The 27,476-nt window shown below is 38.5% G+C and overlaps 1 protein-coding gene across 1 annotated transcript in view; it reads right to left on the reverse strand.

Moving 5' to 3' along the window:
- The window catches only part of HYDIN (HYDIN axonemal central pair apparatus protein), a 347,593-nt gene extending 320,411 nt beyond the window's left edge, over positions 1-27,182 (reverse strand). The window contains exon 1 of the mRNA XM_054579213.1: positions 27,165-27,182. The gene's annotated coding sequence lies outside the window, so the exon portion shown is untranslated. The remainder of the gene's footprint in view (positions 1-27,164) is intronic.
- Positions 27,183-27,476: the final 294 nt, after the last annotated feature.

The following is a 27,476-nucleotide window of genomic DNA, read 5'->3' on the forward strand; positions in this document are numbered from 1 at the left end:
CAGCACCCTATTTTGCCTTGGTCTGCTGCCGTAATTCCTAAACTGTGTGCTGAGGCACCTCTGGGGGCCACAGTGAACTCACAAGAGTGTTTCAGGATGTTTTAAATTTTCACAGGAAACAGCAACATCTGTCAGAAACTACTAGCCTGAGGTAGTTCACAGTTTCAGTACTATATTGCACTGCTTCCAGTGACCCGATCTTTTCAAAGCTGGGTTTTTCGTAGGTGCTGTGATGAAAGCAAGTACCATTTGAAAATAAATGTGGAATAGGAAATAAGGGTCATGGTGTCCAATACAATTCCAAGGCTTGAGAAGGCATGCTGTGGTCAATAGGCACTAAAGTGTTAGGACATAAAAACTTATAAAGCCATTTGGACTTACTTAATAAATGGAGTTGTCAGTTATTTCTTTTGACTCAGGGATGCTGTGAAACAATTACTAAGACACTAAAACAATTACCTCTTCACTCTTATTTTACGCAGAGCAGAAGATGGAACTGACTCCCATTTCAATGATGAGCCATGTATAACACATCCCTAATACCCCCAGAGGAGAAGACTAGCTGGACTCTTCTGAAAAGAACAACTTTCTGAAATTATTTGTTGCATCACTTAAAAAATACAAATCTTCTTGTGCGAATGTCCAATATATTCAAGTCAACTCAAAAAGTATATCTTGAGCATTTACTGCGTGGCTTACAACAAAAAGCACAAAACCCAGGAAATAGGTTGGAGACTCAGTTCTCCCATCCATCACCGCTATGTCCTGAGACTGGCTCCTTCGCCTCTCTGAACCTCAGTCTCCCCAGCCATTAGAAGGCATGATTCAGTCATTTATAAAATATAATTTATGAGCCTAATCTGTGCTCAGCACTGTTCTATACTATAAAGCAGTATTCTCTACCTTTTTTTTCATTATTTCTCCCCTAAGAAGCCTTTTTAGACATTTTTATCCTAATTATGCCTCTCAAACTTTAATACCATGTATGTATGTGTGCACTATATAAATCTGTGACTTTTTTACATAAAAAGAGTGATTTTCACACCCTCTAGAACAAATTTTGCCCCTTGGGGACAATATCGCCCCTTTTGAGAATGTACTCCCTAAGGAAACAGAATATTTCTGCTCTCCCAAAGCCTGTATTCTAGTGTGAAAAGCTAATTTTTTTTTTAAAGTAAAATATCAGATGTAAAAATACTATGGAAATAAATTAGAATGCTATGATGGAGGGTTACTGAGGGCATGGGCCAAGGCCTCTCTGAAGAAGTGACCCCAATAGTAAGATTAGAATGACAAGCAAGGACGGCAGGCATTTACAAGGGAGGAGCCACTAGTGTGGTGGCCTGGCTGAGCACAGGCTGGGCCAGAGGCAACAGAAAGGTGGAGCACATTGAACTCTGCTGACATCGCCATGGGAGGGTCATTTTGAAGACTGAGCAATACAGCATAGAAAACACTATGTAAATAGTAGATTGTTAATGAATGAGGGGGAGTATTATGCACAAAATGCTGCTTTTAGGCACTATGGCAGGAAATGAAAATGACTAAGCTCTAGCCACTGCTGTCAAAAAGAGTTGTTTTTGAAAAACAGCTAAAGAAGCTAGAGTCTGGGAAAAGGTTTAAACCACCAAAGATATCAGCTATCTAGATCTCTGGACAGACCTAAAATAGAGAGAAATGTTAGAAGTAAAGAAATGCATTTCTGAAGTGCTTACTATAAGCTTCTGTGCAGAGCATTTCACACGTGGTATCCTCATCAGGAATGAGGAACTGAGGCTCAGAAAGCATTAAATGACTCGCCCAAAATGACACAGACATTAAGTGGCTGGATTTAGGTCTGTCTGGCTTGATTTTAAGGTCTTAACCAAAATGACACAACTCCCAATGTCCCCACCTAGTCCTTTGCAGCACTCCGTCTCCTACACCTGCCCCTCTACTATCAGTGACCTATATTTACTCAATTTGTAGAACTGGACTTCTCCTGCTAAGATATCAGACTCAGCTCAACAATTAAAAGATGAATTATAATGCTTTTACAGGGCCTAGGAACCAAAGCTGTCAGCACCATGTTTAATTGCCCACTGTCTTGCAGAGGGGAAATATATCTTACCTCATCCTGAGAATTAGTCAGCATGGACTGTGCCTGGGTTAGAAGAGAATTTAAAAGCAGACTTTATTCTGTTTTGAACTTCCTAAAGATGCAGATCCATGAACTGCCAAAAGAATTACACCGCCACTGATTAACTGTCAAAAGGAGACCCAGAGAAAAACGTCTATCAGGGGCAGACACCAGACGCTGTGTCTGTCTGGTGGCATGAGACATAATTTAAAGAGTAGTAGACATGAACATCCAGGATCAGGGACTGATTCATGATATGGAAGTGTCATAAGACTTTGGAACCAAAAGCATCTGGTAGAGAAAACATGTGGTTTAAAAGGGGTGAAGCAAGAGCTAAACTGTAAAAAATTTTTCAATCATCAGACACATACAATTTTAAGCAGAGGATGTGGCTCTTGTCAATACCCAGGCAAAACCAAAATTGTCTCCCATAGAAAATACTTGATAATGCAGTGTATGCAATTATAAATACACCGTTTTTTTCTTTTTTGATAAAATCTCCCAAAATATAATCCCTGTGTTTATAAGGTCCACAGTAGAGCAGTACTACAGAGAATAAAAATGTCTGTGTGCAAGGTCACACACATGGTATACATGCAACTATATATAACAAAAAATACCACTTTACATTAACCATGATAAGAAAACACTGAACTATCTTTCTGTTCTCTCTAAAAAATAGATATTACAAAATCATTCTTACATGACGGGGCAATCAGAGATTACACAGACAAAAATGTAGAAGAAAATTAACATAGAAATGGGGCAGGCAGCTAATGAATAAAAATTGTTTCTTATTTTGTGATGTGTTTGGTATTCATCAGCTTTGTAAAAGTTGTAATTTGCTATAACTCATCCTAAAAAAAAATTCACTTTTGTATCTAATTTGTATTTGTATAATTACAAATTCCAAAATGGTACATGCTTCAAACCACAAAAACGAGTCCCTGAATAGAGCATGCAATCACATGGAGGTAAGGCACACAGACATGTAATACATCACAAAATCAATAGCACTACGATCACCTGTAAAAAACATTCAATAAACACAAGGATGGTTAAGAAGGGAAAGACCATGATGGGCTGGAATTGTCAGGAAAGCTTGAAGTGGCCATTGAAGGACCAGTAAAATTTTGATTCACTTAATTGTCCTTTGATGGATTCTGTCCCCTTCATTAATTTATCTAACATATTCATTAGTTATGGGTGAGTACTTAGTCCATGCCAGGCACTGGGGGCACCACTGTGAACAAGCCAGAGCCAGAGGGAGCAGAGGAAAAGGAGAAGTGAGGCTTCCAGATGAGGGTGCTATGAAATCCCTGCAAACAGCTTGTTGGGCCTGAACCAGGGGGAAAATGATACTTTCTGAGGTAAATCTGAATCTTAGATACTTGGGAATAAAAGATTGAAGAGTGACAGAATCAGGAGCTACATTAAGGAGAGAACGGACATGGGCTTGGACTTTAGTGGGAGGGGGCTGTCACTAAAGAGAATCTCAGATTCTCTCCTCTCTCTGGCAAAATGAGGAAGGATTTGTGAAATGCCCAAAGAGAACAAAGAAATGCTTGATTTGAGTCCATATAAAAATTTTTCTCTGATAATTATAATATCCTGTTAAAGAAATGGGGAGGAATACATAGGAACTCACCCCGTTCACTCATTTAAGCACACACTTCTCAGAATCTAGGTATTCAAGACTGTATCATCTGTGTCAGACACTATGGCCAAACAGAGGAAAACTCTCAGTTGTTTACTTCCATCTACATGAAGCATAAAGAGGTACAGCCTCCGTAATAATGACATGCAAAGGGGGCCAGGTGGAGGCAGACACTGAGCTAGTGGTCTTTCATAAACTAAGTATTAGAAGGAAACAAGAAAATCGAATTTAAAAACACCCCATTGCCCTCATCTTCCCATTGGACCAACTCTGAGGCTTTGGAGAGTCCTCGGGTCCCTGGTCTCATTAGAGAAGCAGATGGACATATCAGAGGGGTTAATAGCATCCAGGGATGACCCTGCTATGATTTGGTCCTAGCTGCTGACCCTCTGGAGATGGTTATGACTTTGAAAACTAAGGGCAACGACTTCTGGTAGTGAATGAACCACAAGATAAAACCTAAAATTATGTTAAGATTTAAGAAAAAGAATCCCCCTACAGAAATAGGAAAAAAAGGAGAAATGAAAATTAAAATAAGGTAGTAACAGCATTGCCAAATGTTTATTAAATCAAATATTGTCTGCCTGGACTAATAAATGTAGTCAAGACAAGAATAATATGCCAAAAGAAAGTATTTCAAATCAGTCTTAGCTATTCCATTAATGAGGACAAAATTGGGAGTCTAGTGGAGAAGCAGAGCTGACATATACATGGGTGGATATGTGTGTTTGTGTACCCAAGTGCACATACATATTTCTTGAGAGCCAAGATGAAGACATAAAGTCTAAGTCCACATGGATATATTGGAATTATATAATGTCTTCTATCCGTGTCTTCTTCCTATTTCTGACTAACTACCATGGTCTGTCAATGTCTATGCCTTGTCACCTAAATCTTTTTAATAAACTGTCTTTATTTCTGCTGCTGGCACCACAGAATTATCAAGAGTCATGTAAGGTTGAAGCATTCTATACCAGGGACAAATGGGATTCCCAAAGAGTGGGAAACACCAGTGGTTACAGCTGCTGCTTTTATCAGACAATCTGTGGATGTTTTCCATCCCAGAATAACAGCTTTTATTCCACTCTCAGAAAATAGTTTTGTTATTTAGGAAATGAAAACAGTTTCCAAATTAGTGACTATTTCTGCACAGTCTCTGCCTTTTCCCATGCACAGCTCAATGAGCTGCTAACAGCTCAATATTCATAAGTATGCAAAGAGAGCATTAATCTCCCTCATTAATTAATCCAATGATTTATCCAAATTCTTGCCTGTGAGCACTCTCGAACCCCTGGCTCCTGGTCTCTCCATTCTTGTTTCCCTGCCGCTGGTAGTCCCCTGTCTAGACTACAGCAGCACAGGAGCCTCAATCCTGGGTTCATGATATTATGAAAAAAACACCCCAAAGACTAGCAGATGTGGACGTGCCATTTATTACTCACATTACAGGGGAGTGCACTGATGGTGGTGGGTCGGTGCAAGAGACACCGCATCCCAATGTGTCCGCAGCTTGTCTTACGGGGTCCCAGACTAAGGAGGCACACGTCCTACACGTGACTCTAAACTATATTACCTCAGTGTAAAGAAAAGGTCAAGACGCAGTCACAGGACAGAAAGCCACTCCCAAAACATGATAAGGAGGACGTCACAATCCATTCCCAAAATAATACACATTCCTTCCGGCCAGCCCTAAGTCATGGGAGGGGGAAGGGCCATGTATTGAGCCCACAACTACTTATGCATTCCTCAGCAGGCTGCCTAGGAGACTCACAAATTCCTTGTGCACTTTTAAACTTTAATAATGAGGACTGTGGACTTCCATGAATAATTGGCAGAGGAAATTTGAAAGACAATTTCTTTTACTCATTAAAATTTAGGACAGCCATATTATACAATCAAGTACAATGCACTCATTTCCCATCCTGTGACACAGACAACTGGCTATCCCACACAGGAAGGAATGCAATTTACATTTAAATGCCATTCTTGAGTGACAAAAGCCCTCTCTGCATTAGAGTTTAGCCAGTGAATTTTAGAAAGCGTTAATGATTGAAGTGCAAAAATTAGCAGAGAAGCCAATACCTTGATGGCAGTTCTGTGAGAAGCCCCGAGCCAGAGGAGCCAGCCAAGATGTGGCAGGACTCCCGACCCACAGGAACTGAGAGATAATAGTCGCTGTTGTTTTAAGCCACTGAAAAAGGAAAATGAGTGAAGCTTTTGTTGATCACTCACACACACTTCTAGGCAAATGTTTTATCTCCTTATGTTCTTTTTCCTTCTCATCTTTTCTAACCTGATAAAAACTATGCAGCAAGTGGGCCAGTCCTGTTCATACCAGAAGCTCTTTCTCCCTACTACAGCCATGATCTAGAGAGGTACAAATTCCAACGGGGGTGTGCACATCTCTCTCTCTCTCTCTCTCTCTCTCTCTCTCTCTCTATTACACACACACACACACACACACACACAGAGTTTCATTTACTCTTCTGGGGGGAAATTACTTTAAGAAACTATTTATTTTTTGAGATAGATAAATTCTCTAAGACATTAAATATAGAGGAAGGAAACTAATATTTACCCTGGCAAATGAGGCCATTGAGAGAAAGCACCAGAAGACCTCCTTGAATTCCACACCAGGAAATTTAAACACTATTCTGTATGTCGGGGTGGGGGGGCGGGCAGGGGGTAATAGTCTGAGATTTCTGAAGATGGAGTTGATGTTAAACCAACAGTTAACTATTAGGAAGAATTAAATGGAGAGGTAAGGAAGTAGAATCAGGAAGACTAGTTAGGGGACTATCGTAATGGTGTATGGAAAAAATAATACAAAGTAAACCAGAGACAGTGTGAATGAGAGATGGGAGAAAATACAAAGCTACTGGGGCAGGAGCATCTTCATAGTTGATGGCTAATTAGATGGAAGATGGAAAAGAAAGAATAAATGCAATTTCTGGCCTCCATGACTGAGTGTATGACAATGCCATTAATCAAGTTAGGAAATATAGAAGAGAACACAAATTTAAGGAGAGGGAAAGGTGATTATATGCTTACATTTTTTTAAAAATTTGTTTATACTCTTGATATGACAGGAAGAATATGATATCTTACCTCTCTGATCTTCCTCCCCCAAATCCATAACCCCAGCCTAATCATGAGAAAAACACCAGATTAATTCCAATATTTGGACATCTATAAAATACATGACCAGTACTTCTCAAAAATGTCAAGGTCATCCAAAGAAGGAATGCCTCAGAAACTGTCACATCAGATAAGAACCTTAGTAAACATGATGACTAAGTGTAATGTTTTATCCTAAATGGGATTCTGAAACAGAAAAGAACATTAGATAAAAACTAAGGAAATCTGAATAAATGATAAACTTTCATTAACTGTTCTAAAAAAAGAAAATCTATTTTTTAAAAGTTTGCTTATTCAAGTTTTTGGTACAAGCTAAACCATCATGGGAGCCAGGGGGCAGAGAAAACAAACAAGTTCCTGTTCCCCACCTTTATCTACCCTGTACCATACTAGACCTCATCACTGATAACAAGATCATCTGCCCATCACCCACCTGAATGAGAAAGCTGAGATGGAGGGAAGTAACTCATTGTCAACCTTGAAAAGCTAGAGCTTGGGGTGCTAATGTTGAAATGGCAAGAAGGGGCACATATGGGTGAGAGAGTGATGTCACAACAGAGGGCAAAGCTGGCCTGAGGAGAGCTTTTTTTTTTTTTCCAATGGCTGTGTTGGGGCTGCAAAGGCACTGTGATTTTTATACCTCAAATCTCTGCTTTTGGATTTTGTCCAACAAACTGTTACTCAGCACCTAGACAAGCCAGGTACTGTTGGCTGCTAGGGATCCAAGGACAAGTATGCCAGAGCTCCTACCCATAAGAAGCTCACAATCTACTCCAGAGACAGGAGGGCAGATTATTACCAGCACATTGTTAAACCCAGAACATTATGTGTTAAAAAGAGGCGACACCTAGGACAGAGCTCTGAACTGGGCTTTCAAAGATAAGAAGGTTCCTGCCACACTGATTGGGAGGACTCAGCATGTGCAAAGACTGGCAACATTCAACAGCATGGTGTGCTTGGGGAAGCTGGCAGTTGGAGCTCTGGATAGGAACTTCCTATCTGTGGGCCAAGAGAAAGGTCAATCAGGGAGAAGAAAGGCTGGAGTTAAGGTGAGTTAAGGTAAGAGGCAACTGTACTGATTCAGGCTAGAAATGATGAAACTCTACAATCAGGAGGAAATAAAAATGCCTCCAACTCTCCTACCTTCTCATTTCTTCATTAACACATTCAATCAAAAAAAAAAAAAAAACCGTGAGTCCCCAAAGTCTTCTGCTCTTGGCAACACAGGAAGGCCTAGCATCTGTTTCTTGAGCAGCCAGTGGCTAAGGTTGCTAGTGTCCAGACCTCTTCTCATTAGAGCACCCTGGACACCTGCTAAGTAACTCTCCTTTTCTCCCCAGTACAAGGCTGCCCAGCTCTGGCTATTAGAAGGAGGCCGTGCTCACCGCCTGCCTGGGAGCACTTTGGCACATCTTCAAAAACTGAAGAAATTACTATCTTTGTCTTGTTTCCAGGAAGACACGGTCATAGCCAGACTTCTTCTTCCCTTGAAAGTGGATCAAGACAACCTATGGCAGATATTTTGCTCAGAAGTCAGCTGGCTTTTTGAAACTTCAAGGATTTGGTCTCAAATTATCACTGTTTTTGTCAATTGATACAGCTCAAAGAGCTGAAGATCTATGACCATGAGCAGTAGATCTAATTAGGACGTTGGCCCCAAGGCTTTGCTGCTCTGCTTGGTGCTGAGGAGAGGCATGTGGTGGGATGGTGAAGGGTACAGGCTCCATAGCACAGATCTGGCTTTGAACTCTGGCTCCATCACGTACTACTGATATGACCTTAGTCAATTATTTTACCTCTCCATATCTGTTTCCCCATTTTTAATAATACCCACCACAAAGGGGTTTTGTGAGCATTAAACATCATAGTCTAGGTGAAACACATGCACACAGCCTGGCATGTAGTAGCCAAAGTTAGCTGGTAGATGCCTTTTGCAGGGCCAGCCTGCACCAGCTCTACCCTGTGCCTCTGAGTATGCTAAACCAAAGCAGTACGTGCGCTAAACACCTGCAGCTTGGACAGCTAGAGGTTGATGGTAGTGGTACAAATAGTGGTTAAGGGTTTAATTCAACTGCCAGGGTTTGAATCCTAGCTACTCTACTTTCTAATATAGAGGATTCAGGCAATAACTTACCCTCTCTATGCTCAGTTTCCTCATCTGTAAAATGGGAATAATAATAAGAGCTACCTTATAGAGTTACCATGAGGAGTAAATGAGATTCATCCACAGTGTTGCATATAAAGGGAGTTCATTATTCTCATTGCTGTGTAATAGTCTATTTTGCAAATATTCTGTGATTTCTTTATCTGTTCAACTCTTGATGGAGATCTAAGTTGTTTCCATTTGGGGGCTATTACAAGGAGTACTGCTATGAAAATTCTTGTACCTATCTTTGGGTGAAAACATGTAAACAATTTCTAGATCAAGTGGAATTTCTAGGTCAGAGGGTATCAGCTTTAGCAGATAATTCCAAACAGTTTTCCAAAGTAGTTGCTTCCATTTAAATCCCTACTAGCAGTGTATAAATGTTCAGTTGCTCCACATCCTCACCAACACTTGGTATTTTCTGAGATTTTCATTTCAGCCATTTGAAGCACTATCACATTGTCATTTCAATTTGCACTTCCCTGGTAATTTAATAAAGTTTAACATTTTCATGTGTGCATGAAACACTGTCTGGCATCTGGTCAGCATGCAATTAATGTTAGCCATTATCATTATTCTTCTTCTTTGGTCTCAAAAGCACAACTTTTCAAGTCGGGACATGGGCAGAGACTTCTGGAGGCTTCTAAGCATTTTACACTTTCTTGACCCACCTTCTGTCTCTCATGTGTTCCTTTTACCCATGCCTCCCTCTTCTCCAGGCTAACTTCCCTATAAATAACACTCCTTGACTTTCCCAGAGTCTAGACAGACTCTGAAATAGAGGAACTGAAAGCCAGCTGAGACCTCTACCCCAAACAGATTCCCACCCTTGCTCAGATGTGTCAGTTTCAAGGGAAGCAGGAAGGATCCTTACTCAGAAGTTCTGTCTAGATCACCCAGTCTCATCCATCTGACCTGACCTCCCTTTAGCTCTTTCCTGATGAGTGGTTTTGACAACGTTCTCATTGTTATGGCCTCTGGTCCAAGTCAGACTTGAATGTTTAATACTCTGTTAGGAAAACTGCATCACTTGGTTTTTAAGATGCACACACAATTCCCCTTGCAAAGCTAATATCCTAAGGGGCTTGTTAATGCATCAAGCCACATACCTCTCAGGAAAATTCTCTGACATCCCTAAAACAAGAAGGCAGTTAAACCCTACCTTCAGTTTAGCCCTTACTGGTAAGCTCAAGGAGAAAAGAAAAAACATGGCATTGTGTAATTGGGGGTAGAGCTGCACCTTACAAGATCTTAGAAAAGAGAGAAAAGGAAGGCAGCTTAATAATTCCCAAACCAAGTCAAAATTTTTCATTTATGTTTGTATAAAATATTCTTCATGATATAATATAGTAGATACAATTTTATTCTCTAAGCAGCAGAGTGAAGAATTCCTCTTAGGTGAGACCCACTTTTGCTGAGAAAATTTCCTGGCATATCTCCATGGGACAAAATGAGGGACCCCCCGACAACAAGGACCTTGAGGGACAGAACTACTCTTCATAAGAGAACAAATTCGCTGACTACAACAAAGATTGAAAGGAAGGAAAGAAGGAGAGAAATGTTAAGAAGCAAAGAGATGGTTAAAGGCTGCTAAATGGAGTTCATGACCCCTTAAGTTTGCAGGAAACCTGCCTATTTCATTAAACGCATAGTACTAAGTAACTCTTTGGTAGAAGTTTGCGAAGGAACTGAGATTTATATGCAGGTCAGTCCGGGGCAGAATTAAGAAAGCCTTACTAAATATAAAAGTCAAAATAAGTGGACAGAAAAAAGTAAGCAGTTTGGAATTTGTAAAAATTGTGTTGAGGGCTCTGGACTCGGTCAAGCTTAGAGTAACCACCCCGACTTGTCACGGTTTGTGCAGGAATTCTCCAGGGTCAGCGTTGGAAAGTTTGCACTCCATGAATCCCCTCTGTCCCAGGCAAACTCTAGCCAGGCTATAAAATTGAGAATTTAAGTTTTGTTCAATTTCACAGGGCCAGGGAAGTCCTAGTTGACAACTGAATTATAATTACAAGAAGCACTTACACCGTTTAATTTTGGTTTCTGAACATAACTTCCTACACAAAAACATATACACAGATACACAAATACCGAAAATATAATGCTAAAATAAAAAGAAACACTTCCTGACATGTTAAATCCCCCTTCTGATCAATAATTTAAGTTTTTCACTGTGGGTTACTGAAGAATTTGCCTTCCTCTGTTCACTCAGGAAGGTTGACAGCTTTGCCTCAGCTCCTGTTTAAAACCTCAAATTCAGCTGCTTTTCCATTGGAAGCCTGTCATTCTGAGCAAGAAATTCCCTTCTGGGCCCCCTCTCTTCTCCACTCTTCTTCCCCCTGAGCAGGCATGCAATATGGAAGAGCTGATAGGGAGGACTTGGGTGTTTTCAAAAGTCTGGGCCCACTGATTTCCTCAGCTAAGGTAATTATTTTTCCAGTAAGAGGTACTTGGGAGTTTCAATTTTTGTAGTCTTAGAACCAGTAAAAATAAATTAACCATGTGACCTAATTTCTAAACATTTACTCAGTCCATTGGCTCCTAAATTAAGAAAACAAATTTCAGGAGTCGGATCAGAATTACATTTCAGGCTAACGGAATTAGAATAAGGCAGTATAATCTAGGTGTGTTTTAGAGCAAGACATGCCTGGATTTCAACTCCAAACCTGGCAGGAAGTCACAGTATGGCCTTGGTCATATTCCCTGTGAACAAGGCTATGAGAGAGAAAGAGAGAGGAACCAAGGATTTGAGCCTGAAGAGTTAAAAGGATGAAGTAGTAACCAACTGAGATGGTTGTAGGCAGAACAGACTTAGGGGAAATGATTGAGAGTTCAGTATAGGATATTTTAAGGAAAGAGTTCTAGGCTGGAAATGTAAGTCTGGATAGAGATGATATTCAAAGCTGTGACTAAATGAGATCACCAAGGGAGTGATGGCACAGAGAGAAATGTCTGTATGTCCATGGATGTGCCACACTAGGATGAAGCTGGCTGGCCAATACTCCTTCTGCTTGCCTGCCCCGCACCTATGTCCAGCCCATCCATCACAACAGAGGGTCAGGTGTCCTCCACAGGAAGCCAGTAACAGTGTAAAACAATGACTTTCAGACTTGGAGATGAAAGAGGGCCTCAGGCTCAGTTCTACCACTTCTGAATATATTATGTTGGGCAAATCACTTAATTTTGATAAGCCCCTGTTTCTTCCCCCTTAACTTGGAGATAACATTATCTCCCTACAGACTGTGAGTATTTAGTAAGTTGAATAAAAATACTTTGTAAAGTATCTTACACTTTACAAATCATTGCCATTTACCTCATAATCTCTCATAATTAAAGGTAGAAAATGCTGTACTTGTATTAGTGATCACATATAAAGTTTAGGACAGTACCTACAATGTTTAAAATGAATAAATAACCCTTTGAAATATACCCTTTACCCTTATCAATATTTAAAATGTACATATTCTTTGATGCAGCAATTCCCACTGTCCTACAGATATACCTGCAGAAACATAAAGATAAATGTGTTAGGCATTAGTAATAATGAGATTTTGGAACCATATATATCAGTAACAGATTGAGTAAATAAATCATGGTATATGCATACTACAAATACCAGTTGTTAAGTGTAATGAATGAACATATGTGTACTGGTATGAAAAGATGCCTATAATGTTTACGCAAAATAATAAGCAAATTGAAGACAATATATGTAGTATGATCCAATATGTTTTAAATTCCTATATACTCATATTTCTCATCCAGATACATGCATAGGAAAAAAAAACAAGAAGGATATGGACTGCACGTTTGATAGCAGTCACTAGGGTCACTATATGTAGGAGTTTGTATCCCTTTGAAGAATATGACTGGTTTTGGAGGAATGACTTCCACTTTCTCCTTTTGACACTTTGAAATTCTTTGAAGTTTTATAGCAAACCGCAGGTATTTTAAACATACTACAAACCAACCTCTGTACCCCAAGGACCTTTTGAGGATGGGTGCACGGGGAACATAAAATAGCCTCACTTACGCTAAAAGCCCATGACACCAAACCTAGATTTAACATCTGATTGCAGTTTCAACCTCTCCAGAAATGTAATTTTAATCAGCTAGTCTAGAATATTTCTGGTCAAGCACTAGTAATCTGTCACATGGGCCCTCTCCCATCCCTCATAAAAAGAAGAGACAATCTGCATGATTAAAACCCTTGCCAACCCCTTCTTCCCAAAAGAAGATGCCCTGTCCTAAGCATAATCCTTTCTTTTCCCTTGCTTCAACCTTCTTCTTATAAAAACCTTCCATTTTATTTGCAGAGGATATGATTCTGTATATAGAGAACCCTAAAGATTCCACCCAAAAACCACTAGAACTGAAAAATGAATTCAGAAAAATAGCAAGATGCAAAATAAATATCTAAAAATCAGTTGCATTTTTATTCACCAATAATGAAATTTCAGAAAGGAAAACTAAGAAAACAATCCCATTTACAATTGCATAAAAAAGAATACCTAGGAATAAATTTAACCAAGGATGTAAAAGACTTGTACTCAGAAAATTATAAAACACTGAAAAAAGAAATTAAAGAAGATACAAATAAGTGGAAGCATATACCATGTTCATGGATGGGAAGAATTTACATTATTAAAATGTCCATACTACCCAGAGCAATCTATGGATTCAATGCAATTCCTATCAAGATACCAATGGCGTATTTCACAGAACTAGAACAAATATTCCAAAAACTTATGTGGAACTACAAAAGACCCCAAAGAGCCACAGCAATCTTGAGAAAGATGAACAAAATTGGAAGAATCATGTTACCTTATATCAAACTATACTATAAGACCATTGTAATGAAAACAGCATGGTACTGGCATAAAAACAGACATATAGTTCAATATAGCAAGGACTCATGGACAAAGCCAAAGTGGGGAAGGATTGAGGGAGGGAGAGGGGAAAAGGGGTGCAGGGGAAAGTGGTGGTGGGAAGGCGGAGACCAATGTATTTGAAAAAATTAATTAATTTTTTAAAAAAACAGACATATAGTTCAATAGAACAGAACAGAGAGCCCAGAAACAAAACCATGCCTTTACAGTCAATTAATATTTGACAAAGGAAGCAAGAACATACAATGGGGTGAAGACAGTATATTCAATAAATAACATTGGGAAAAATGGACAGACACATGTAAAAAGGAAAAAAAGAAAATTAGAGCACCTTCTTACACCATATTCATGAATAAACTCAAAATGTATTAAAGAATTAAATGTTAGACTCAAAACCATAAAAATACTAGAAGAAAACACAGGCAGTAAAATATCAGAGGTTTCTCATAACAGTATTTTTTCTGATATATCTCCTCAGGCAAGGGAAACAAAAAATAAATAAATAAATAGGACTAAATCAAACTAAAAAGGTCTGGCACAGCAAAGGAAACCATCAACAAAATGAAAAGACAACCCAATGAATGGGAAAACATACTTGCCAATGATATATCTGACAAGGAGTTAATATCCAAAATTTATAAATAACTTATAAAACTCAACAACAACAAAAAACCTCAAACTACCCAATTAAAAAAATGGGCAAAGGACCTGAATAGACACTCCTCCAGAGGATATACAGATGGCTAATAGACATATGAAAAGGTGCTCAATGTTACTAATCATCAGAGAAATGCAAATTAAAACCACAATGAGGTATCACCTCACCTGTCAGAATCGCTATCATCAAATAAGTCAACAAACAAGTGTTGGTGAGGATGTGGAGAAAATGGAACCCTTGTGCACTACTGATAGGAGTGCAGATTGGTGCAGCCACTGTGGAAAGCAGTATGGAGTTACCTCAAAAATTTAAAAATGGAACTGCATTATGACCCAGCAATTCCACTTCTAGGAATATATCTGAAGAAAGCTGAAACAGTAATGCAAGAGAAGTTATGCACTCCTATGTTCATTGCAGCATTATTTACAATAGCCAAAATTTGGAAGCAGCCTAAATGTCCATCAGTAGGTAAGTAGATTAAAAAAAAAAAAAAAAGGTATGGTACATTTACACAATGGAACACAATGGAATACTACTCAGCCATAAAAAAGAAAGAAATCTTTCCCTTTCCAACAACATGGATGGACCTGGAGGGTATTATGTGAAGTGAAATAAGCCAGTCAGAGAAAGTACCCTATGATTTCAACTTACATGTGGAATCTAATGAACAAAATAAACTAACAACCAAGAAAACCAGACTCATAGATATGGAGAACAAGACAGACAGTTGTCAGAGGGAAGGGTGGTTGGGGTGAGAAAGGTGAATGGACTAAGCCAAAAAAACCCCCAACAAACCCTCATAGACAAAGACAACAACAGTACGGTGATTACCAGAGAAAAGGGGGTGAGGAGAGGTAGGAGAAGGTAAAGGGGGGATAAACGGTGATGGAAGGAGACTTGCCTTGGGGTAGTGAACACACAATACAATATACAAATGATATATTATAGAATCATATACCTGAAACCTATATAATTTTATTAATCAATGTCATCCCAATAAATTCAATGAAAATAAATTTTAAAACCTTCCATTTTGTACAACCCCTTGAAATACCCTTCTAGTTGCTAGAAGGGATACTGTTCAACTCATGAATTGCTTAAATAAAGACCATTAGATCTTGAAATACACTCGGTTGAATTTTGTTTTTTAATACTCCAAGTCCAGAAGAATGTCCCTGTTGGGTTCCTGGGCATATTTCAATCCAGCAAGCCACCGCTTTCCTTCCCACCAGTCCATTTGGTAACACAGGTAAAGCAGTTCATTGAGGGGAAAACATAAGCCCCAAAGTCAGGCCACTTTGGGAAGGAAAAAGGAAATGCAAATGTATTCTAAAACAGATGGTGTCTGGAAAAGTAAGTGTGTTTGGGAACAAGAAGGGAAAATCACAGGGGAAGAAGAGGGAAGCAGTAAAAGAGAAACAGCCCAGGAAGGTGGTAAATTAAGTGCAAAGCTGAAGATTTCCATGGGATTTTTCAGCTTTGATAAGAGTCAGGCCTCTGGACAATTCTGCCAAAGCATGGAGACATCATTTTATATTTCTTTTATTAAAAGTATCCCACTAGAGCAGCAGCTCTGAACCGTGATACTTTGACACTAGTTTGTTACGAATATTCCAAGTATTGAAGTTTTCAGATAATTTACCTTTTTTAATATTTAAGGAAGACCCTAGGTTAGCCCTTTCCCTCACAGGCATTTTGATATGCTTCCAGGGGTGGGAGACAAAGGGTGGTGTTTCTGCCAGGGTTGAAGGAGTTGTGTATAAGCTGAAGACTATTGGAGTCCCCGACTCCTCATACTGTGGCTCTTCTTTCTGGGCTCCCCAGGGGTTACTGATGAGGTAGGCAGGGTGACCATGTTGGGAGTTTGCTGTAACAATCAGGAGTCGTGCCACTTTCCACCTCATTTACAGTATGAATCAAGGCACCAGTGTCTAAAATATCCAATAGCAAAAAGATTAATTGATAGATTATTTTGCACTAAACTACTTGATGTTGCAGCTGCTCAAGATGTCAAAGGGCATCCAGGAACTCTGATAATTGCAACAGGGAGCAGCTGTGGGAGCTAGAGGTCAGCTCCCCTACCCAGTGAGGGATGCAAGTCCATATGTCTGCATCAACACCTCCTGTCATACCAGCAACAGCTCACAAACAGGATTACGAAGGATAGATTTTGCATTTGGTCCTAAATAGCCTTTAATATCACACAAACTAAAAGAAAGCCAAGAATATATGATGACATCTCTAATTGTCAGTTCTGTCTTTGGGATAAGATATATACCATGCACCAAACTGGAGGTCAGGAGACAACTTTTCTCCAGACGTGGTCAAAATCTATCTGGGTCTTAGAGAACAACTGACAGCTGTCAAAGAGGGGAGGAGTTGGGGCTGCAGTAAAAGAGGGAAGGAATTAAGGAAAAAAACCCCTCATAGACACAGACATCAGTATGGTGATTACCAGAGGGGAAGGGAAGTGAAGGGAAGTCTGAAGAAGGTAGAGGGAGGGTAAATGGTTGTGGAAGGAGACTTGACTTGGGTGGTGAACAAACATTATACCAATGAACTATTACAGAATTGTACACCTGAAACCTATATAATTTTACTAACCAATATCACTCCAAAAAATTCAATAAAAAATAAAACGTGAAAAGAAAACCTATCTGCATCTTACAAAATAGGGCTAATGATACAAATTTATTTCAACAGGGAGCTTTTGGATTATTTGAGCTCTAGACATTGGATATAGAGGGTTGAGATCTCAGATACTTATATACCAAGCTCAAGTTTAATATCAAATTATATGTGTATGTGTCTATCTGCATGTATGTATTAATATATATGGAATAGTAAATTATTTAGATAGTCCTTTCTGCCTGTATTTTCTCATTTAAAGTCCTTGAAGGTAGAGCTCACTTATATCAGTTTCCTCTCTCAGGAAAAAAATTTTAAACATAATAAAAATGTCTTTATCCCACATAACAAAATTTACAAGTCCTTGATATCATCTAATTCCAAGTACCTATAAAATTTCCTCAATTGTCTCAAAATGTCATTTGAATCCAAATGCAAAGCAAGGGCCTTCCATTGCATCACACATACAGACACACGGACATATACATTCCCTAGCTCTCTATCCACTGGGAGGATGAGAGAGATCTACCCAACAGCAATAACACCTGATCATGGTTTCCAAAAACTATTTTCCACTAAAAAGAAGCAGGGAGAAATGGCTGATCCAAGAGTTACAGCGAGGAAAGTACAAGATGTGCTTGCGACAACTTGTGCCAGAAAGTAAGGAAGTCATCAAAGAATGATGGGACATGCCAACAGACATAAGGCCAAATTGATGGGGAACCTGCACTTCTAATCTGAGAAATTTGATCAGCAAAATAAATAATGACAGTAAGAAATTATAACTCATTGAATAAAATGAGAATCCATGAGTTCATGGATATAAATTAATAAAATTAATGTTTATGAATAATAGGATATCTATTTTTGAAGTACCTTCTCATAAAATATTTATTAATTACAAAGATGCAAGAGTAATTTCACAGTGAAGAAGCCTGATTAAACCCAATTTAATCAAGTAACCAAAGTAAATATCCTTCAATAAAATCATGTATCACTTGACAAAAAGTTGCAAAAGGAAGAACACAGCTTCAATTCTGTGATGTTCCTTTCATTCCAAAAAATGCATGACTTGAATCTAATTACAAGGAAACACCAAATAAAACTATTTTAAGGATAGTCTACAAAATAACAGACCTGTAATCTTCAAAAATGTCAAAGTCATAAAAGTCAGATATTGAGAAACTGCTCCAGAATGAAGGAAACAAACAAACAAAAAAAAAGACAATTAAATGCCACATGTGATTTTGAACAGGATCCTGTTGTTATGAAGGATGTTATTAGGATGACTGGACATCAATGTTAATTTCTTAATTCTGACAACTATATTGTGGTTACCTAAGAGAGTGTCCTCATTTATGAGAAATACAAAGTTTTTCAGGTATTCAGTATTCAGGGGTGATAGGGCAACAGGTTAGTAACTTTCAAATGGCCTGGGAAAATAAAGTCATTCACTGTAGTATATTAGACATTTTTGGTAAGTTTGAGATTGTCTCAAAATAAGGAAATAATTATAAAGAATAACTTTCCTCATCAGCTTTTTTTTCCCTGAGCATAGGTCATATATGTAAGACAGAATAACTGCTTAATTCTATACCTATCTTAATTTTCAGGATAATAAGTTGGTGCCATAGCAATTTCCAATAACAATTCTTAAGGTATCAGTTTGAACCAAAATATTTTTATATTTTATGTACTTAAATCAATTGCAGTGATTCTTTTTGATTCTCCAATCTTTCCTGTGTCATTTTGCTCCAACTCCAGTAGTCACTAGTGTTCTTTCATTCTGTGTAAGATGTGCCAGATTCATCATTTACGTTTCCTGCCTCACACTTGGAATCAATTTCTGGACCTTGAAAAACTCAGAAGAGAAATTCTTCCCTCTTACTTAATTATTTTTAAAAATGAGGAAAGAATTTCAGAACACTTTGTTTTCCCAATGCTCTGTTGAAATTTGTCATTTTGTCATTTTTTTTTTCTCCCTCAAATATCTGACCAACTTTGGACTCCTTCCGAGAGGAGGACAAACCAACAAGAGGACACCCAAAGTCAAACTAACTGGGCATTACAAATACCTACTTCTTAGATCGCATGGGGAGAAGGTATTTGGGGAGGGGTATTCTAATCCTTTTATCAACTCCATTACATCAGAAATCCCTCCTCAGGTTTGATAACTTGCTACAACAGCTCACAGGATTTAGGGAAATAGTGGCTTATCTGATCTGGTCTATTAGGACACAGATGAACAGCCTGACGAAGAGATACAGACGGCAAAGTCTGGAAGGGTCTCAAGGGCAAGCGTTTCTGTCCCTCTGCAGTTGGGGTGCTGCACCCTCTGGGTATGTGGATGTGTTCACCAATCCAGAAACTCTCTGAGAACCTCTTTAGTTAGGGTTTTTATGGAGGCTTCATTACATGGCATGATTGATTAAATCATTGGACATTGGTGATTAAACTCAAACTCTAGTCCCTCTTCCCTCCCAGGAGGTCAGGGCTAAAAGTTCCAACCTTCTAATCAATCATATAGTTAGTTCCTGGGACAACCAGACTTCGCCTTTCCAGAGTCATCTCATTAGCATAAACTCATGGCTGAAAGGAGCTTCAATAATAAAAGATGTTCCCTATCACTCAGGAAACTCCAAGGGTTTTAGGAACTCTGCCAGGAACCTGGGATGAAGATCAAATATATATTTTTAATTATGTCACAATATCACAATGATTAAGTTTATTACAACTTTTCTCATCCCAGGCACTAAAAGACAGATCTATGAGTCTACCTGTTTGTTTTATTTCCCTAACAGAAACATTTATAAGTAGTAAGCAGGTCAATTTCCAGAAGTATCTTATCCTAAAGCTAGAGGTGGCCAATGTTGTATTCTTTATTCTAGTCTCCCAGCACTCAAGATTAATCTTCTTTCTTCTGATATAAGAAATGCTAACCCAAAGAACCACTCACCAAAGTCAAAGGGAATCCATGCATTCATTCAACAAATTGTATTAAGTACCTTCGATCCTTCAACAGCACAAATACTTTTGTTGGTACTGAGGGTACGACAGTGAACAAGAGGAATAAACTGCCTTTGTGGAGTTCACTTTTAAGTGGGGGAAAAACAGACCATGACGAGATAAATACATAAATTCTAAAGTACAAGAAAAACAAAGCAGGAAATGGCAATGCAGAAGGAGATATAATCTTATTTTTTTTTATCCTCACCTGAGGACATGCTTATTGATTTTAGGGACATGGGTAGGGAGAGAGAGAGGGAGGGAGGGAAACATCAATGTAAGAGAGAAACATCGATCTGTTGCCTCTTGCAGGTGCCCCTACTTGGGACTGAACATGCAACTTAGGCATATGCCCTGATTAGAAATTGATCTCGTGACCTTTTGGTTTATGGGATGATCCTCCAACCAACTGAGCCACACCAGCCAGGGCTAGAGAAATATAATTTTAAATAAAGGTTTTCAGTGTGGACCCCACTGAGAGGGTGACATTTGAGCAAACACTTGAAGTGAGAGAGCAAGCCATGTGGTTTTCCGGGTGATGAGACTTCCCGGCAGAGAAAACAGCTTGTATGAAGATCCTGAGGTATAAATGTGCTTTAAATATTTGTGAGATACTAAGGAGGCTACTGTGGCTGGAGTGGAATGACCAAGGTGAAGAAAGGAGAGAAGGTTAAAGAATGGTCAAATATAATATATAAAGGTCAAAGGGGCGGAGCACCCGGGACCTTAATTAAGCACTTAGGCTTTTACTCTAAATGACATGGAAAATCATCTGTGATTTTTGGAAAGAGGAATGACTTTATCCATTTTATGTTTCAATAGGATCACTCTGGCTGCTATGTTGTGTACAGAAGGAAAGGGAGCAGGGCATAGACACAGAGAAACCAATTAGGAAACTATTGTAATCTAGAGGGGAGGAAGTAGTGGCGAAGACAAGGTTGATAGCAGTGAAGGAGATGAAAAGTGGTCACATTTTGGACATCTGTAAAAGTACAGCCACCAGGATTTGATATAGGTACAAAGGAGAAAGTATCACAAATAATCCTTAGGTTTTGGCCTGGGCAACTTAAAGAGTGGTTCTATCAACTGACATTATGAAGACTGTGAGAAAAGTTTTAGGGAAGTTGTTCAGCTGGACAAATTTAGTTTGAGATGTCTCTTACACATCCAAAAAGAGATGTCAAACAGATGGTTGAATACATGGTTCCGGAGTTTGGGAGAATGGTCTAGGTTGGAGACACATATTTGGGCATTGTAGCAGGCAAAACAATTCCCCCCAAAGATGTCCAGGACCTAATCCTCAGAAACTATGAATATTTTACCTTATATGGCAAAAAAAAAAAAAAAAAAAGACTACAGATGTGATTAAGGGTATGGATTTTGAGACAAAGAGATTATCCTGGATTACATAAATGTGCCCAATCTAATCAGATACGTTATTAAAAGCTGAGACCTTTTCTCAGCTGCGGTGAAAGAGAGAGAGATGAGGACAAAAGAAGGGTCAGAGAGATAAGATGTTGATGGCTTTAAAGACAGAGGAAGGGAACCACAAGCTAAGGAATGCAAGAGGCCTCTAAAAGCTGGAAAAGGGAATAAAAAAAGAAAAAAGAAAGAAAGAAAGAAAGGATTCTCCCCTAGAGCCTCCAGAAAGGAATGCAGCCCTGCTGACAGGTTATTTTAGCCCAGTGAGGCCCTGTCAAATTTCTAACCTAAAGAACTGAAAGATAATAAATTAGTTGCAGGGGTGGGGGAAGGGGGTTTTAAGCTACCAAGTTTATGTATTTTGTTGCAGAGCAATGGAAAACTAATGTCAGCATCATCAAATATATAGATGGTACTTAAATCCATAAGAATAGGATGATTAGAGACAGAAAATAGACAAGATCTTGGAACTGACTTTGGCAAATTAGAATATTAAATCAGAAATGAGGAAGACCCACCAGAGATGACTGAGAAGGAGTGGACAGGAAATAGCAAGACAGAAAACAGAGGTGTAACAGAAGCCAAAGGAAGGGTGTGTCACTGCTGAAGGGTCACATAAGGTGAGGACACAACAGGAAACAAGACAGACAGAATAGGAGGAGCAGGAGTTTTCAGGCCAGCTCAGGCACAGAAGGAAAAGGGTGGACCCTGGTCTTCACACAGGCCACATAGGTGGGAGAGACTCATGAATGATACCCACCAAGAGTGCTTGCTTTTTCACACACAGGGACTCTAATCACTAACAAACCTGGCCTATGTAGTTGAGGAATGTTTCCAATCAGATGAGCACTGTAAACTTTTGAGGGTGGGAAGGTGTGAACATCAAAAGCCAGAGGTGGAGTAGGGAACAGGAAGACTTTGACCTTTCTCTTACAGACATACATTGTTCTCTCCTTTCACCATATAATGCAATCTTAGCCCTCCAAGGCCCTAATTTATTAAATGCCACATATCCTAAGCCCAAGAGAGTTAACATAATATTTTAAGACCAGGAAATAGTTTTTTCTTAGAAAAAACATGAATTCATCAAAATAAAAATACACAACTTTCCAGGACCTGACATTTCAGGTCCCCTATAGCTTCAGACAACCTTGTATGTTTTGGTTTCCTTCACCTCAAATCCAAGTGTTAGGTGATTACCCACAAAAGACTGAAGCTGTGCGTGAAGGATCCTTGTGGCCTGAGACAAACATAGCTCTGTTACACTGCCTCACATTGTCTTACAATTGTTTACCTTTTTATCTTTTCCACTAGACTTAGATGTCCTCAGAGGAGAGGCTGTGCCCTTTCACCAATGAATAGTAAGAACAATAATTCATGAAATTCCCATTCATTGAACTTATAATATGTATCAGACATAATATTTATTATTTGCAGACATTTAATCATCACACAAACCTATGAGATGGCTATTACTCACTCAGTTTCCCAGATAAGAAGACTGAGATTAAGAAAGTTTATAAAACTTACTTAATAATCATATTAAGGTAGAGAATGACAGAGCTGTCCAATGTCAAATTCTGTCCTATTTTAAATAATGGCCCCTTCGAAAATGTCCACTTCTCACTTCTGGGAACCTGTGAATGTTACCTTATATGAAAAATAAGACTTTACAGTTGTGATTAAATTAAAGGTTTTGAGGTGGGGAGGTTTTCCCAGATTATCCAGGTGGGCTCAATATAATCATAAGAATCCTTTTTATAATCACAAGAAGGAATTAAGAGATCATATTGAGTAGTAGGAGATGTGACAACAGAAGCAAGAGTATGAAGTAATTTGAGGAAGGGGCCATGAACCAAGGAATGCAGGTAGCCCAGAAGCTGGAAAAGGCAAGGAAACAGATTTTCCCATCGAGTCTCCAGAAGGAACACATCCTTGCCAATACCTTGATTTTAGACTTCTGACCTTCAGAACAGAAAGATAATAAATTTGTGTTGTTTTTAAGCCACTAAATTTGTGGTAATTTCTTGCAATGGCAATAGGAAACCAATATAGTGCCTTTTGTCCCTGTCCTTTATATGGCCTTTACATCCCCAGCACCTAAGGCAGTTAATGGATGTTTGCTAAGTGAATTATTGAAGGAGAAAGATTTTCCAAGGCTTCTCCCACCTGGTCCAACCTGAACTCCTGACCAAGAGAATCTAGTCTTCCTCAGAGAGAAATGGACAGAAGCAAGCCAGGTATACCTGGGGTGGTATGTGTTTTGTTAACTGCAAGGTTGAATAGAAGTGCTATTAATAGTCTGAGATTTGTTCTACACCAATCACTGTGCTCTTGGAAGACATGACATAATGTAACCCTAATTTACAGCTGCGATTTAGAGCCCCAGGGCTAGCGGGGAGGAAAAGGAGGGAAATAATTGGCTATTTTTATGGCACCAACTTAGGCTCTTCTTTCCATTTCCTATAAAAGTGATTAAACATCACAAATAATTTAGTTGAAATTATAAGCAGCATTAGTAAAAAATGAGCAGAAATCATATTTTACAATCTATTTCCTTTATAAAAATTACTTCATGATGAATGAGAGCAATGAATGCACATAGACATACTGCTAATGCACATAACTCTACTTCCTTCTTTCTCTGAGATCACTATGACCCATTCTTTAAACTAGGAATATGATATTTTATATATTCGTATCCATAAGAGGATATTGTTCCAAATTAATAAATTCAATATACCCTATAGCTTAGCTGCTTAAGAAAAGGAAAGCTGGAAATCTGTAAATAGCTTAGGACTCACCAACGGCTCACCATGCCATCAAGAGTGAGTTCCCCTTTCCGTGTCCCAGTTTCTCTACCCCGGTAAAAAGCCTACACTTACAAAGTAAAAACTTCAAAACAACTTTTGATCTTTTAAGAAGAAATACTACATAAGCAGAAAGATGGTTACAATTCCAACTAAGGCAATCATTTTGAACTGAATTTCAAATTCATGTATGTCTGTATTCCATAATCTACTTGTAGTCGACATAGAAGGTTAACTAAATTATTGTGCAGGTCTAAGGTAAAATCAGTCACTGTCCTCAGTCTAGACTATCTGATTAGATTGGCAATTCCCATGGTGTTCCCAGCGTGCCTGGTTTGGCAGCCAAGGTTCCCAGGGGTTCTGAGTAGCTTTGGAATCTGAATAAATCAAACACTCTAGGGGTCCAAAAACTCAATTTATTTGTGACCTAAGACAGGATCTTATTGCTTCTCAGATTAACAGTTTAAAATGGTTTGTTTTTCTGCCTCAGGAGTATTAGTTTGATGTATGAAGCAGGGAGATTATTAAATCTTCAGTGACATCCAAAAATGTAAATGAACTGACAGCACCTCCTTAGCCACCCTTCCTATATGAGCTAGGTTTATTATTAACTTGTCACTCTTGCATGCTCATCAAAACAAGTAGCACTATGATTAATTACGCTTGTTTATTTAAGAATACCTGTCATTCCAACTTTTTTTGTGCACAGGATATTACAAAGTCTCCTGATTTCTTTGCAGAACTACAGCATGAGGACTTTTACCGGGGAGGAGACAATAACTATCCTATTCTAATCAAGTCCATGAATATATTTGAAAGAAAAATGGCATGTATGTAACTGTATATTCTTCTTTTAATTTTAAATGAAGCTGCATTTTATTTTGGCCTCCTTTGCCTGTCCATAGACATCCCATTGTCTGATTCTGCTCATCCGGACATCTCTGGCACTAAATGGACAAAAACTCTAAAATTCTCTTTTCATTTCTGTCATACACAACTCAATTCAACAAATACAGTATTTATGAGGTTCCTTCTATGTGGCAAGCAGCAAATGTGAATTTATTCATTTCTTCATCCAACATTTATTTAATGTCTTTCATGCACCAGTAATGGTACTAGGTGTATATTCACTGTTCAAAACAGTGAACAGTCCTTGCCTCATGGAGTTTTCAGCCTCATTACCCACCTTGCCAAGGCATGTGTCTCTCCAAATTATGAACAAAGGAGAATGGAGGGACAGTGAGAACTTGGATAAAAGGGAAGAAAAGCAGAGCGTATCCCTTCTAAGATAAGTTTGCACAAAACAGACACTAAATTGAGTCAGGAATAAAAGGCATCTGCAAGGCTCATTCCTTCCTCCTGGTTCAGTGTGGGTCTGCAGCACTGAACTGCACAGAAACCATGACATTTGCCTGACTTTCCTCCTCCACCTACTATATCACAGATTATCGGGTTTGCTGAAAAATCACTGAAGCACAGGAAGCTCTCAAATATACTTTGAGGCGTGGTTGCATTGCCTCTGATCTGCCACTAGAAAAAAATTCACCCTTACCAGTTTAAAGTGTAGGATAATTACCATATTTTTTAAAGAGAAAAATGTTCCTGATTATATACCCTTTTCTCCCCTTTTAAAAAAGTTTTTATTATGGAAACTGAAAAAAATACAATAAAGATAATAAAAACAATAAACCTCTATTTACCTATCACCTAGCTTCAGTAATTATCAGCGTTTTGTTTTCTTTTTATCTATCACATTTCTCTCTCCCTTAACATTCGTATTTTTAAATAAAGTCCCACTATCATACCATTTTACTTCCAAATACATAATTTATCCAACAAATAAGGTTTTTAAAAAACATTATAATAATATCACTGTAATAATGAACAAAATAACAGTAATTTTTTAATATCTTCTAATACCTAGCCCACATTCAAATGTCCCTGATTGTCAAAAAAAAAAAAAAAAATCCTTTTGGATTAAAACAGGATCCAAACAAAGTTTACACACTGGATTTAGTTTATGTTTCTTTCATTTACACATTTTCTCCCCATGTCTTTTTGAATAGCACTAAAATAATCTTCAATACTTCATTTTTATCTAGAGAAAACAAATCCATCCAAACTTAACATATGCTCCTGGTGATACCTAATTATGTAATATTTTCAAGGACAGGGTAATCATATATTTATCTTTTAAACAAAGAAACGCTTGAGTTTAAAGGAGATGCTATTAATAATTACACTGGTGTGAACCAGAACAAATAGTCATCCCATCAGTCCAGATATTATAGGTTAAAAATGAGGATCAGGTTCCTGGTTTCTACTTGGGTGCAGAGAGCTGGAAAAGAATTGGAAAGAATGTCACTGCCACCCTTACAGTTAAAAAAAAAAAGTTGAACAATCTGCAAGTTAACAACTCTTCCTGGATCCATCAAAGAGTTGAAGTTGAGAAAATGCCAACTAAACCAAAATCTGAGGAGAAACAATGTCTTTAGGGAGACAGAGTAAAAGTATTTGTTTACTTGGGGCAGTTGAACACCAGTAAGAAGCATTTGCCTGGAATTATTAACAAATTGGTGGAGGCTGAGTATTGGCTGGTAACAGCATAGAACCCGAAAAGTTTCAGATATAAGGAGAGTTCACAACCCTCAGAAGCTTTGTTCTCTACAGATTCCAATGAGGACTCACCAAAAATGATGGCAAAAGTCCTGGTGGCAAAAGTCCTGATAAAGCAACCTTCGCGGTACAGGCTTAGGAGAGGGGAAGAAGAGCTGCTGCAGGAAGGCCATGGAGCACTGCCAGATTCTTCTTCTCTATCTTCCCTATAAAAGAAAAAAATCACTGGGGAGGTGGTGTACAAAAAAAGCAAGGGGAAAAACCCCACAATGCCAAGAGACAAAATAATCAACAGAACTAGACTCATATACAACACAGATGTTAGAGCTATCAGACAGGGAATTTAAAATAATGATTATAAATATGTCAAAGTCTTCAATAGAA

This window comes from Pteronotus mesoamericanus, unplaced genomic scaffold (assembly GCF_021234165.1).
Source record: "Pteronotus mesoamericanus isolate MK-2021 breed Mesoamerican mustached bat unplaced genomic scaffold, CSHL_Meso_final contig_52, whole genome shotgun sequence".
NCBI lineage: Eukaryota > Metazoa > Chordata > Mammalia > Chiroptera > Mormoopidae > Pteronotus > Pteronotus mesoamericanus.